The 12,105-nt window shown below is 34.3% G+C and overlaps 1 protein-coding gene across 1 annotated transcript in view; it reads left to right on the top strand.

The window, feature by feature from the left end:
• Dnajc1 (DnaJ heat shock protein family (Hsp40) member C1) overlaps positions 1–12,105 on the top strand; it is a 227,311-nt gene that overhangs the window by 66,373 nt on the left and 148,833 nt on the right. The gene's annotated exons all lie outside the window — the stretch shown is intronic.

Here is a 12,105-nt window from a genome sequence, read left to right on the forward strand (position 1 = left end):
TGATCTACATATAGTGGGGTCAGGCTCCAAATTCCTTAATAGGACACCCATAGCACAAGAGTTAATAACCAGAATCAACAAATGGGACTTACTCAAACTAAAAAGTTTTTTCTCAGCAAAAGAAACAATAAGAGAGGTAAATAGGGAGCCTACGTCCTGGGAACAAATCTTTACTCCTCACACTGCAGACAGAGCCCTAATATCCAGAATATACAAAGAACTAAAAAAATTAGACAGTAAGATAACAAATAACCCAATCAACAAATGGGCCAAGGACCTGAACAGACATTTCTCAGAGGAGGACATACAATCAATCAACAAGTACACGAAAAAATGCTCACCATCTCTAGCAGTCAGAGAAATGCTAATCAAAACCACCCTAAGATACCATCTCACTCCAGTAAGATTGGCAGCCATTATGAAGTCAAACAACAACACGTGCTGGCGAGGATGTGGGAAAAGGGTTCACTTGTACATTGCTGGTGGGACTGCAAATTGGTGCGGCCAATTTGGAAAGCAGTATGGAGATTTCTTGGAAAGCTCAAAATGGAACCACCATTTGACCCAGCTATTCCCCTACTCGGTCTATTCCCTAAAGACCTAAAAAGAGCACACTATAGTGACACTGCTACATCCATGTTCATAGCAGCACAATTCACAATAGCAAGACTGTGGAACCAACCTAGATGCCCTTCAATAGACGAATGGATAAAAAAAAATGTGGCATTTATACACAATGGAGTATTACTCTGCGTTAAAAAATGACAAAATCATAGAATTTGCAGGGAAATGGATGGCATTAGATCAGATTATGCTAAGTGAAGCTAGCCAACCCCTTAAAAACAAATGCCAAATGTCTTCTTTGATATAAGGAGAGTAACTAAGAACAGAGTAGGGAGGAAGAGCATGAGAAGAAGATTAACATTAAACAGGGATGAGAGGTGGGAGGGAAAGGGAGAGAGAAGGGAAATTGCATGGAAATGGAAGGAGACCCTCAGGGGTATACAAAATTACATACAAGAGGAAGTGAGGGGAAAGGGGGAAAATATAAGGGGGAGAAATGAATTACAGTAGAGGGGATAGAGAGAGAAGAGGGGAGGGGAGGGGGGAGGGGGGATAGTAGAGGATAGGAAAGGCAGCAGAATACAACAGACACTAGTATGGCAATATGTAAATCAATGGATGTGCAACTGATGTGATTTTGCAATCTGTATACGGGGTAAAAATGGGAGTTTATATCCCACTTGAGTCAAAGTGTGAAATATCATATATGAAGAACTATGTAATGTTTCGAACAACCAGCCATAAAAATTAATTTAAAAAAAAGTTAATATCTAAAAGAGAAACTTCAGTATGAACTAATATTTTATTAGTGAATGTTAACTAAATAATGTCATATGAAACAAGTACATATAAAGTATATAGAGTATACATATATATGAATATAATTATAACAAAATTATCTTAGATTTTTTTTGGGGGGTATGTATGTTCTGGGGATTGAACTCAGGGGCACTCAACCACTGAGCCATATCCCCGGCCCTATTTTATATTTTATTTAGAGACAGGGTCTCACTGAGTTGCTTAGCACCTCACTTTTACCGAGGCTGGCTTTGAACTTACAATCCTCCTTCCTCAGCCTCCTGAGCCCCTAAGATTACAGATGTGCACCACCGTGCCTGACCTTAGATTTTTATTAAATGTTTGAATCAATATTTTTATGTGTCCTTTGTAGTCATTTCATTTCCTTTTGGTTTTGACATTCAGAATGCAACTTTGTATAGAAAATGAATTCGTAAGCTCACTTTGAATCTCATCTATTCTAGGATAAAAAGTGTACCTGTTAAAAACTTTTCATGTGCTGGTAATGTTTATTTAGAGTATTTTCTTATTTCTAAATATGTAATTAGTGAAGAGGTAATGTATTACCTGAATATAAAGAATCTAGTGACATATGCTTTATGAATTACCCTAAAAGTTATTTTTTATAGGCTAGTATAAATACTATATTTAAAAATAATTAGAATTTAACCTAGTAAATGTGATGTTTTGATATGAAAAGCCATAACTTAAATAAACCCTTTTAACCAAAAATTTTAATATAAGAGCTTGCTTATAAATTATTATAAATACTTTAATAATGATTTCTTGAACACTTTATGACAACTTATAAAATTATATGGTTTAGAATAATAAGAATTAAAATACATAATGAAATTAAAATTGATCAGTAAATAAATATAAGCATTAGGATACTTTGTATAAGTCATGACCCTTAGGGTTCATTCATAATCTTTAAGTGTGGTGAAAGGCATTTAAATTTAGATATCCTAACATTTAATATAAACCAATAGCCAAATTTCTTATTTTAATGACTTAAATTTTTTAGAAAACTCGCTCTTCTCCATTTAAAGTAGTCATGTTGTAAAAGGACTTCCAGAGTAAAGGATTAAGGAAACTTTCTGATCAAAATTTCTAACTTTTTGATCACGGTACTATTCATGTATGTGATTCTCTCTGATTTATTGTACACAGATGATTATTATATGTATTACAATTACAGTGTATGTGTATGATTGTATTGAGACTTTTAAAGGAAAGTCTTTTGTTATCAATGTCATTTCTCATTTAACCTTTAAAAATTAATTTGGTTTGATTTTTATTATTTATATCAAATTGTCTGAATAGAATTCCATGCAAAAATCATATGGCCTTACAGAACTTTACATGTTACAATTACTGAAGTAAGCCTCAATTATTCAGATAAAGAACTATAGATGTAATTAATTGTGAATTTTTCACTGATAGTTTTGTTATTAATTAAGTTGTTTTCTAAGTCATTGTTATTTTAACCAATGATATCCAAAGATTTGTTTTCATCTTAAGCACTAGTTTAAGAATAGATTTGTTCTGGATTGGGGTGAAAGTGTGTTTAACTTTTGAAAAATAGTTTGATCTCTAATGTCATGATTCAAAGAAATGGGATATAATAAAAATACTACTTAGTACTAACCAGTTTTTTTTTTTTTCTTGTCAGCATGCAGTCTTTAATGTTCAAGTTATCTGTGAGACATTCTACATATTATTACTTTTTAAGGATGCAGAAACTATTGCCCAAAATAGTTCTAGAATAAAGTTTAAATGACCAAATGTTGAATCTGAAAAGCATTTGGATATAATATCACACTGATCTTCATATCAGTTTGATGGAATCAATTTGCAAAATTTCTAATTCCAGATTGTTTGTGTTCAGTGACCTTTAGGCACCTTAGGAATCCAAAGTTTAAGAACAACCTAAGACAAATTAAAAGCTCCCATTCTTTAAAATACACATTACTAATCTCAGCTTCATTGTCATACCTTCCAGTTGGAGACTTTGATGTTAATAAAACATATCTTCCGATACGTAGTTCAATCAAATTGCATCTCTCCCAGCAGGAGGTCAGACCTTATCAACTACATTGGAAGCAATATATTTTTAATTCTTTGCTTACTTATAGTATTTAAAAGATTTTAATTAGAATTCATATTTTGACTAAATCTTTCTGTCTACTGCAAAACTAACAGAACAGAAAGAAGATTCCAGAAAGAGAAGTGAAATAACCCTAAGAATAAAGGTTCAAAATTTTTTTCCTTCATGTTACATTTGTGTTAGAATCAAGATTAGATTGTTGAAATAATTTCCGGATGTATTTGAGTGTAGTCTCTTTTTCTTTGTATGCCTTTAACTGGTTTGATAAATGATTTTAAATCATTTCCAGATTTAAAGGGTTATGTTCTATACTATTTTGAATTTCCTGTGCTTCAGTAAAGTGATTATTTTCTAATACCAAACTAGGTAAACTAGTCTTCTAAATCTTCGGGATTACCTTGGTAATTGGGAGAGTTAAGGAGAAATGAACTTTTATGAAACATAGTCTACTTTTAATTTAGTTGTATATTTGTGTGCTGTTTTGCATGATGAAGCATTTTGGGACAGGGTCAATTTTATTCAAACTTACTCTAGTTTTTGCTTAAGTGTTCCATGCTACAAGTGTTCTCAGTCCAATTATCATATAATTTTATCCTGTAGTAGTCTACAAAGGCAAAAATAGTATTGATCATCAAGAATAGATTTTAACTGACATTTGGTAATTTCAATTGCATGTTCCTTATTCAGAGTTATTTATACTTCAGAATTTAATTGGGTAGGACAATTAAAATTAAATTAATTGAACTTTTTTGTTAATTATTATATATGTTTATGATCACATAGGATGATAACCTGATTATATACTACTTTCATTACCTCTTTAGCTTTTCTCCTGGAACCAGCTAAATTCCAATTTTAAGTACATCTTGGTAATACATGCTTCAAAATTATTTGATGACCCATTGCATTAAATCATTTTTGTAAGGTTGAAATACAGACTTTTTGGACGTCATTCATTGCAATGGCCTTTTTAAAAAAATATTTATTTTTATTTGTAGTTGGACACAATACCTTTATTTTATTTATTTTTATGTGATGCTGAGGATCAAACCCAGGGCCTCACATTTGCTAAGCAAGCACTCTACCACTGAGCCACAACCCCAGACCTGATTTCAATGACCTTATTAAAATCAATGTATTCTTTTCTTGTAGGAACCAGCATTACTTCAACCTCCAGCAACTGAATATTTTTATTTTGTTTCCCAGATCATATCAAACTTCTAGTTAGGCTCATTTCTGTTTATAGATCACTGAGAAACTTCCTTCTTGTTTTTCATAACCATTCTGCTTTAATTATTGCCATAATCTCCTGAAACCATTCGGGCTATATACTCATTCCTTGAAACAGGTGGAACAAAATTTAGAATTTAATGACCTATATTTTCAGCTGCTTCTATGTGTATGTTGTGTCATTGTTGTTGTTTATTTGTGGTTTTTCTTTTGTCTGTGTATGATTTCTGCAATGATATGCTTGCAAATTATTGCAAATAATTTGACCAAAATTTTTGTCAATAAGTCAAATGAAACAAGTATACTGAAGTAAAATATCTCTCTCTCTCTCTCTCCCCCTTTTAGAGTAAGTACAATCAAAAACTTCCTCAGGCATAATGAATCAGGAAAAAATCTGTAAGCAGCTATTACATAGTACAATTCCTCTAAAATTCATAGAAAAGATATGCAGTATTAAAGTACATATCACTCTGATATTAATTTTTATATTGCTTGCTGATTGTCTTCTGAATTTGTGTTCATATCCTGCAACAGGGAAGAATTATTGCAAATCTTCTCTGTAGCTATACTCTTAAAATGAACCGCATAATCAAGAGGAAGAATGAAGCGGGGCTTTATGTATCATGTCATCCATTTTATCTTTTAGAAGATCAGAAATGAGGCTTCTCTCCTTTTTTGTTTATGCAGGTTAAGGAAGAGTAGGAAAATCAACTACTTAAGCCTGTAGAATAAAGCTGGTTGGCAGGAATATTTTGTTTAATTTGGATGTAATCTTTTTTGTATTTTTATTTTGCTTTCTTTAGAAGAGAGGTTGCTTAAATGCAAACATTATATATTTTATTATATTATGATGATGATGATGATGTACCAAGGATTGAATTCAGGGGAACTCAACCACTGAGCCACATCCTCAGCTCTATTTTGTATTTTATTTAGGGACAGGGTCTCCCTTAGTTGCCTTATTGCCCCACCATTGCAAAGACTGACTTTGAACTTGCCATCCTCCTGTCTCAGCCTTCCAACCCACTGAGATTACAGGCATGCACCATGGCACCCAGTTTATATATTTTATTTACTATTGAATTGTTGTCCCTTTTGGAAGGAGCTCACTTGAAGAGTCAAATCTACCAAAGTCATTTAAAAGATATGCAGTTTTCCAATGTAAGCATTTTACTGAAGTGTGCAAATTTATATATTTAGAAAAATGCAAAACCCAACGTATACACTTGGATCAGTTTTCTCAAGGGAATCCATCTGTGTAATCCCCAAATGAAGAAATACAATGTTATCAGAAACCCTCTTATACTCCCTCCCACTTATTTTCTTCCAAGGTAACTATTTTCCTGCCTTAATTGTACCTTTTTAAAAAAATTGTATACACAGAATTATAGAGTATATACTCTAGTTGCTTGGCTTTCTTTCTTTTCTTCCTCATGAAATCTATCCATGTTGTATAGAGCAAATGTTTACTCATGTCCGTTGCTATGTATTCCATTGTATGAATGTACCCTAATTTATTTATTCATCCTATTGTTGATGAACATTTAGAGTGCTTTAGATTTGGGACTGTTGCCAGGTACAGTGGTGAGCATAGTGGTACACGCCTGTAATCCCAGCTGTTCAGCAGGCAGTCAGCAAGTTTGAGGCTAGTCTCAGCAATTTAGCAAGACCCTGTCAACAAAATAAAATATAAAAAGGGCTGTGGATGTAGTTCAGTGGTAGAGCATCCCAGGGTTCAATCTCCAGTATTAAAACAACAACAACAAAAACAAACAACAAAAGAAAAGAAATTTGGGACAATTTTGAACAATTCTTCTATGAACATTCTTTCTTGTACATGTCTTTTGATGGGCATGTATATTGATATCTTTGGATTTCTTTTCTTCTTTTTTGTTGTTTTGTTGTACTAGTAATTGGATCCAGGGGCCCTTTACCACTGAGTTACATCCAAAGCCCCTTTTTATTCTGACACAGGGCCTCACTATTCCTAAGTCTGGCCTCAAATTTGAGATCCTCCCACCTCAAGCTTCCAAGTTGCTGAGATGACAGGTGTTTGCCACTTTGCTCAGCATGTGTATGAATTTCTGTTGGGTATATTCCTAGGAATGAAATTGCCCAATATAGGATTTGTGTATGTTCAGCTTTAGTAGATACTACCAAGCAGTTTTTAAATGGCCATGCTAATTTATATTCTCTCCAGCAATGCATTGGTGTGGCAGTTGCTCTACATCCTCATCGACACTTGGTGTTGTCTTTGTTATAAAGACATAATCTTTGGGGCTTGGGCTGTAGCTAAGTGGTAGAGTGTTTGTTTAGCATGTATGATGATGCACTGAGTTCAGTCTCCAGATCACCCCCCAAAATATCCAGATAAAATGTTTTATAAAATCTTTAATAAAATTCTTAAAATCCTCTATTTTGTCCATTCTGGTAGCTATGTAGTGATATCTAACTGTGACTTTAATTTGCTCTTCAATGATTAGTGAAATTGAGTATTTTTGCTTATTTATTGGCTATTAAGCTATCAAATTATAGACTATAAAGTACCATCTATGTTGGGGTAATTTTCTTATATATAAAAGAAGGAAATTTAAATTTATTCATTCTCCCTCAGTAATTATCTATTATTATTTCGATTCTTTATCTATCATTTCTCTTTTTTTTTATTGGTTGTTCAAAACCCTACAAAGCTCTTGACATATTATATTTCATACAGTAGTATACATTAGCTTCAAGTGAGTTATGAACTCCCTTTTTTACCCCAAGTACAGATTGCAGAATCACATGAGTTACACATCCACATTTTTACATAATGCCATACTAGTAACTGTTGTATTCTGCTACCTTTCCTATCCTCTACTATCCCCCCTCCCCTCCCCTCCCATCTTCTCTCTCTACCCCTTCTACTGTAATTCATTTCTCACCTTGTTTATTTTCCCATTCCACTCATAACCTCTTATATGTAATTTAGTATAACAATGAGGGTCTCCCTCCGTTTCCATGCAATTCCCCTTTTCTCTTCCTTTCCCTCCCACCTCATGTCTCTGTTTAATGTTAATCTTTTCTTCCTGCTCTTCCTCCCTGCTCTATTCTTAATTGCTCTCATTATATCAAAGAAGATATTTGGTAATTTGTTTTTTAGGGATTGGCTAGCTTCACTAAGCATAATCTGCTCTAGTGCCATCCATTTCCCTGCAAATTCCATGATTTTGTCATTTTTTAGTGCTGCGTAATACTCCATGGTGTATAGATGCCACATTTTTTAATCCATTCATCCATTGAAGAGCATCTGGGTTGGTTCCACAGTCTAGCTATTGTGAATTGTGCTGCTATGAACATCGATGTGGCAATATCCCTGTAATACGCTCTTTTAAGGTCTTCAGGGAATAGTCCGAGAAGAGCAATAGCTGGATCAAATAGTGGTTCCATTCCCAACTTTCCCAGGAATCTCCATACTGCTTTCCAAATTGGCCGCACCAATTTGCAGTCCCACCAGCAATGTACAAGAGAACCCTTTTCCCCACATCCTCGCCAGCGCTTGTTGTTGTTTGACTTCATAATGGCTGCAAATCTTACTGGAGTGAGATGGTATCTTAGGGTGGTTTTGATTTGCATTTCTCTGACTGCTAGAGATGATGAGCATTTTTTCATGTACTTGTTGATTGATTGTATGTCCTCCTCTGAGAAGTTTCTGTTCAGGTCCTTGGCCCATTTGTTGATTGGGTTATTTGTTATCTTATTGTCTAATTTTTTTAGTTCTTTGTATATTCTGGATATTAGGGCTCTGTCTAAAGTGTGAGGAGTAAATATTCGTTCCCATGATGTAGGCTCCCTATTTACTTCTCTTATTGTTTCTTTTGTTGTGAAAAAACTTTTTAGTTTAAGTAAGTCCCATTTGTTGATTCTTGCTCTTAACTCTTGTGCTATGGGTGTCCTATTAAGGAATTTGGAGCCCGACCCCACTATATGTAGATCGTAGCCAACTTTTTCTTCTATCAGATGCAGAGTCTCTGATTTGATATCAAGGTCCTTGATCCATTTTGAGTTAACTTTTGTGCATGGTGAGAGGAGGGGGTTCAGTTTCATTTTTTCGCATATGGATTTCCAGTTTTCCCAACACCATTTGTTGAAGATGCTATCCTTCCTCCATTGCATGCTTTTAGCCCCTTTATCAAATATAAGATAGTTGTAACTTTGTGGATTGGTCTCTGTGTCCTCTATTCTGTACCATTGGTCCACCCGCCTGCTTTGGTACCAGTACCATGCTGTCTTTGTTACTATTGCTCTGTAATATAGTTTGAAATTCGGTATCGCTATACCGCCTGATTCACACTTCCTGCTTAGAATTGCTTCTGCTATTCTGGGTCTTTTATTTTTCCATATGAATTTCATGATTACTTTATCTATTTCTACAAGCAATGCCTTTGGGATTTTGATTGGCATTGCATTAAACCTATATAGAACTTTTGGTAATATCGTCATTTTGATGATGTTAGTTCTGCCTATCCATGAACAGGGTATATTTTTCCATCTTCTAAGATCTTCCTCTACTTCTCTCTTTAGGGTTCTGTAGTTTTCATTGTATAAGTCTTTCACCTCTTTTGTTAGGTTGATTCCCAAGTATTTTATTTTTTTTGAGGATATTGTGAATGGAGTGTTTTTCCTCATTTCCGTTTCAGAAGTTTTGTCACTGATATACAGGAATGCCTTTGATTTATGTGTGTTGATTTTATATCCTGCCACTTTACTGAATTCATTTATTAGTTCTAGTAGTTTTTTTGTAGACCCTTTTGGGTCTTCTAGGTATAAAATCATGTCGTCCGCAAATAGTGATAATTTAAGTTCTTCTTTTCCTATTTTTATGCCTTTAATTTCTTTCGTCTGTCTAATTGCTCTGGCCAGTGTTTCGAGAACTATATTGAATAGAAGTGGTGATAGAGGGAATCCCCATCTTGTTCCAGATTTTAGAGGGAATGCCTTCAATTTTTCTCCATTCAGAATGATGCTAGCCTGAGGCTTAGCATAGATAGCTTTTACAATGTCAAGGTAATTTCCTGTTATCCCTAGTTTTTCTAGTTTTGAACATAAAGGGATGCTGTACTTTGTTGAATGCGTTTTCTGCGTCTATCGAGATGATCATATGTTTCTTATCTTTAAGTCTATTGATGTGGTGAATAACATTTATTGATTTCCGTATATTGAACCATCCTTGCATCCCAGGGATGAATCCTACTTGATCATGGTGCACAATTTTTTTGATATGTTTTTGTATCCGGTTCGCCAGAATTTTATTGAGGATTTTTGCATCTCAGTTCATCAGGGATATTGGTCTGTAGTTTTCTTTCTTTGAGGTGTCTTTGTCTGGTTTCGGAATCAATGTGATGTTGGTCTCATAGAATGAATTTGGAAGAGCTCCCTCTTTTTCTATTTCCTGAAATAACTTGAAAAGTATTGGTATTAATTCTTCTTTAAAGGTTTTTAAAACTCCGCTGTATACCCATCAGGTCCTGGGCTTTTCTTGGTTGGTAGTCTTTTGATTGCTTCTTCAATTTCATGCATTGATATTGGTCTGTTCAAATGGTGTGTATCCTCCTGACTCAGTGTGGGCAAATCATATGTCTTAAGAAATTTATCGATGTGTTCACTATCTTCTATTTTATTGGAATATAGGTTTTCAAAATAATTTCTAATTGTCTTCTGTAGCATCTGTTGTGATATTGCCTTTTTCATCCTGTATGTTAGTAATTTGAGATCTCTCTCTTATTCTCTTCGTTAGCATGGCTAAGGGTCTGTCAATCTTGTTTATTTTTTCGAAGAACCAACTTTTAGTTTTGTTAATTTTTTCAATAGTTTCTTTTGTTTCAATTTCGTTGATTTCCGCTCTGATTTTAATTATTTCTTGCCTTCTGCTGCATTTGCTGTTGTTTTGTTCTTCCTTTTCTAGGGCTTTGAGATGAAGTGTGAGCTCATTTATTTGTTGTTTTTTCTTTTTTTTGAGGAATGACCTCCAGGCGATGAATTTCCCTCTTAAAACTGCTTTCATTGTGTCCCATAGATTCCGATAAGTTGTGTCTGTATTTTCATTTATCTCTAAGAATTTTTTGATTTCCTCCTTTATGTCTTCTGTAACCCCTTGATCATTCAGTAACATATTGTTCATTTTCCATGTGATATAGGATTTTTCCATTCTTCTTTTATCATTGATTTCCAGTTTCATTCCATTATGGTATTATCTCCACCCCTTTATATTTACTGAGGGTTGCCCTATGGCATAATATATGGTCTATTTTTGAGAAGGATCCATGTGCTGCTGAGAAAAAAAGTATATCTACTTGATGATGGTTGATATATTCTATATATGTCAGTTAAGTCTAGGTTATTGATTGTGATATTGAGATCTATAGTTTCTTTATTCAACTTTTGTTTGCAGGATCTGTCCAATGGTGAGAGAGGTGTGTTGAAGTCACGCATAATTATTGTGTTGTGGTCTATTTGATTCTTGAACTTGAGGAGAATTTGTTTTATGAACGTCGCAGCACCATTATTTGGTGCATAAATATTGATAATTGTTATATCTTGTTGGTGAATGGTTCCTTTTAACAGTATATAATGTCCTTCCTTATCCCTTTGGATTAACTTAGTCTTGAAGTCGATTTTATTCGATATGAGGATGGCCACTCTGGCTTGTTTTCGAGGACAGTGTGCGTGGTATATTTTTTCCCAACCTTTCACCTTCAGCCTGTGTATGTCTTTTCTAGTCAGATGTGTCTCCTGGAGGCAGCATATTGTTGGATTTGTTTTTTTAATCCATGTTACCAGTCTATGTCGCATTATTGGAGAGTTTAAACCATTAATGTTTAGAGTTACTATTGCTATATGGTTTGTACTTCCAGCCATGTTTGACTATTTGTCTCTTTTTTTAAATTTAGTTTGTTTCTCCATGATTAGCTTTACCCCCTCCGTCTGTCTTTACTGAGGTACTTCCCACTGTTGGCTTTGGTTATTGTTTTTCATTTCATTTCTTCCTCGTGTAGTGTTTTGCTCAAGATGCTTTGCAATGCTGGTTTTCTGGCTGCAAATTCTTTTAGCTTTTGTTTATCATGAAAGATTTTTATTTCGTTGTCATACCTGAAGCTTAATTTTGCTGGATACAGAATTCTTGGTTGGCATCCATTGTCTTTCAGTGTTTGAAATATGTTGTTCCAGGATCTTCTCGCTTTCAGCGTCTGTGATGAAAAATCCGTTGTTAACCTTATTGGTTTACCCCTGAAGGTAATCTGCCTTCTTTCTCTTGTAGCTTTTAATATTTTCTCTTTGTTCTGTATATTGGATATCTTCATAACAATGTGTCTTGGCGTTGGTCTACTCTGATTTTGTATGCTCGGTGTCCTGTATGCATCTAC

Source organism: Callospermophilus lateralis, chromosome 13, assembly GCF_048772815.1.
Source record: "Callospermophilus lateralis isolate mCalLat2 chromosome 13, mCalLat2.hap1, whole genome shotgun sequence".
Taxonomy (NCBI): Eukaryota; Metazoa; Chordata; class Mammalia; order Rodentia; family Sciuridae; genus Callospermophilus; species Callospermophilus lateralis.